The 3,298-nt window shown below is 43.1% G+C and overlaps 1 pseudogene; it reads left to right on the forward strand.

The window, feature by feature from the left end:
• Positions 1-1,172: 1,172 nt before the first annotated feature.
• On the forward strand, positions 1,173-3,062 carry LOC140215383 (uncharacterized; annotated as a pseudogene).
• The last annotated feature ends 236 nt before the right edge of the window (positions 3,063-3,298 follow it).

The raw sequence follows: 3,298 nt of genomic DNA on the forward strand, positions 1-3,298 counted from the left end.
TGCGTAAATAACAAGTTACATATAACTAAACCCCTGCCTCGCGAGTGGCAATCATGCACTCACCAAGAGCGGTTCTATGAGGTAATGTTATGTCGACTTCCAATTGGACACACGCATCTAACACACAATTTTTTACTTCGAAACGAAAGTCCACCAACATGCGAGAAATGTCACGAAACGCTCACAGTAACCCACATCATTATATCATGCCCACTCACTGAAACACAGAGACGGAAACATTTCAAAAATTTGTATCACTTACATATACCTCTGCACCCTGCCTTAATATTGGGCGATGACCCACTAGTGCCATTCACTAACCTGTTCCAGTTTTTAGGTGAAACCGATTATCTACATCGACTTTAAGGTAACACAGCTATAACTACCTTAACATTGGATCTTATACTGTCCTGTGACTGGCGCAGCATGGCCTTAGTCGCTTTTGCACCATTAAACCCGAATTAACTAACTAACTAACTAACAACAGCAAAAACTATTCTCAATTACTCAAAATCACATCCAATTTTTTTTTTGGAAAAAATAATGCACAAAGATACTACCTACCTCAAAGACTTGAAAAAGGCACTTCTCGTCGTCTTTGTAGTGGGCAAACAGAAGGGGAAGCACAGCCACGTGAACCGCTTCATTTTTTTTTCTGGTCTTGGACATGGAGAAGTATATGCATGGTTTCCTTCCTTGGAGTCAACTCCATTGGATTCATCAGCTGTGGTGCGCACCCCAGCATTCTTAAACGAAACGTGGCCTGTCCTAATGTTGAAATTAAACAAAAAATTACAGATAAATGATTATGCTACAGCCAGGTCTATTGAAAACATTAGAGAGTTTTAGTATAGCGTAAAATCCTTGCGTTAGCGTGCGACGCAACGCTAACGCAAAGAAAGACTGCATTGCGCGGCACAAGGTAGTGTTTTAGAATAGCGGAACGGAGCAAAACGCTAACGCAAACATATACGGCGCCATCTAGACGTAAAAACACAAAGTACTGGAAAGCCAAATCCACACAAAATGTCGAGCTGATCCAATGCCGAATCCGCAAGTGTGTCCCTAAGTCAAGCTTATCCAAAGCCACAATCGCTGCGTTAATTACGCATGTATGTCTCTGGTTTCAGTGTTGTTATATTGAGGGTCGCGTAACACCGATTATTCTTAGCATGCCGCGATCGAGTGTTCTGTGGGACCCATATTACCTCTACTTTTTAAGTTGGGATGATATAGATGCCCTACTGCTTCGGGAACGAGAGCGACCGCGCAGGTTGTACGTGTCCTCAAGAAGCGGCCTGCTCAACATCGAGGCCATTCCGGAAAGTACGTTTCGCCGGCAATTTCGCTTCCAGAAAGCGGATTTCCCACTTCTTCTCAGTGCCCTGCAGATACCGGAACATGTGACGAGCGCTCACGGAGTGCGCGTCTCGGGCTACGAAGCGCTGTGCATGTGTCTGCGAAGGCTGGCGTATACAAACCGGTTATGCGATCTCCAGGAATACTTTGGGAGGCACTATTCCGTGATTTCAAGTGTCACAAACAAAGTAATGCTCCATGTAGAAAGCAAGTTTGGCCTTCTCCTAGATGAACTCACCGTTCATCAGTGGTTGACGCACGAGAACTTGGAAGCAATGAGCGAGGTAAGCGTTCCTCGTTTGAATGTGATATTGTTTTCAGCAACGCGTGCTCCATCCATGGTGCCGCAAAATTTATCTCATCTACGTAATGTTCAGTTATCTCAGCCGAGTTTTGTTTCTTTTCTGCAGCGTCACCGTTTGTTCTTTCGTTTACAGGCGGTTCATCGTAAAGGTGCGCCTTTGAAGAATTGCTGGGCCTTCATAAACGGAACGGTGCGACCCATTTGCAGACCGTCACAAGATCAGCGCATTTATTTTTCTGGGCACAAGCGGGTACATGCCTTAAAGTACCAATCGTTAATGTGCCCAAACGGCTTGATATGCGAGCTGGATGGCCCGTACCCCGGGAGCAGGCATGATGCTGGTACGTTATCGAGTGTTCGTATATCTATTAGTAAGTCAAGATATGAATATATGTTTACGATATGGCAACCCTGTAAAGGTACTAACCAGATATTACAAAGAATTAAGAACGCAGTTAAAGTGTGCATTGAAATTTATATTGAAGTTCATATCGACTTGTGAGCTTTACGGGAATGGTTTCTGTATTTTTATTGGCCCTTAAGCACCACTAGCCAAACTTATTTGTGTGTGGTCTAATCGAAGCTCTTCTTTTGACTTATGTTCCTCGTTATGTAAAAGAAAAAAATGTGTGCAACTCATTTTACCTGTGCTTAACATGTTTGCATAGTCGTCTAATATGCACAAGGTAAGTTAATCAGGTACCAGGGTGCAGTACCTAAATGAAATAAGTTTGCCTACATGCAATACTTTTTTTCTGGGACCTTTTGTTAGTACCATATGATCCCAATTATGAAGTGCACAGACCGGTTTTCAGTTGCTTCTCTGGCACACATCTTGTACTTGTGTTTCATCGCAATAAACTTGTTTATTTCAATGGTTATCCGCATGTTTAATTTCTGCTGCTATGCTTGTTTTCATGCTTCATGTGCAGGGATCCTCCGGGAGAGTGGGCTCTATGAAAAGCTTGAACAGCTGAATGGAGACAACCACCAATTTGTCTTGTATGGCGACCCTGCCTATCCACTCCGTCAGCTACTTATGAGACTATATGGGGGGGCAAGGCTAACAAAACAACAGCGGGATTTTAATATTGCTATGAGCAGCGTCAGACAGTCAGTTGAATGGGGGTTTGGGAAGATCATCTCTGAATTTGCCTTCCTAGATTTAAAAAAAAAACCAGAAAATACTACTTCAGGCCATACCTCGTATGTACAGAGTGGCCGTCCTACTCATCAATTGCCACGCTTGTCTGTATGGTAACGAGGTGTCTTCATATTTTGACCTGCAGCCTCCTTGTCTTCTGGATTACCTGAAGCCTGCCACGCAATAGTCAGTGGAACAAATTGCATATGTTTAAGTTTAAATGCATAAGTTTAGCGTTGTAGTGTGTATATAGTAATTTCTAAACTTGAATGACATAATTGAATGACATGGATGATCCACAGCTGATTTTACCTTCAAGGCATACGAAAGACACAAATATGTCCTTTGGTAGTACAGCGACCATTCATTAGATTCGACGTAAAGGCTTTGCACAGGACTAGTTCTAAAGGCGCCTGTTGCAAGGCGGATGCCTAGGTGGTGGACAGGATCTAGCATTTTTAGAGTACTAGGTCCAGCAGAATTATAGACTA

This window comes from Dermacentor andersoni, chromosome 1 (assembly GCF_023375885.2).
Source record: "Dermacentor andersoni chromosome 1, qqDerAnde1_hic_scaffold, whole genome shotgun sequence".
NCBI classification, from domain to species: domain Eukaryota; kingdom Metazoa; phylum Arthropoda; class Arachnida; order Ixodida; family Ixodidae; genus Dermacentor; species Dermacentor andersoni.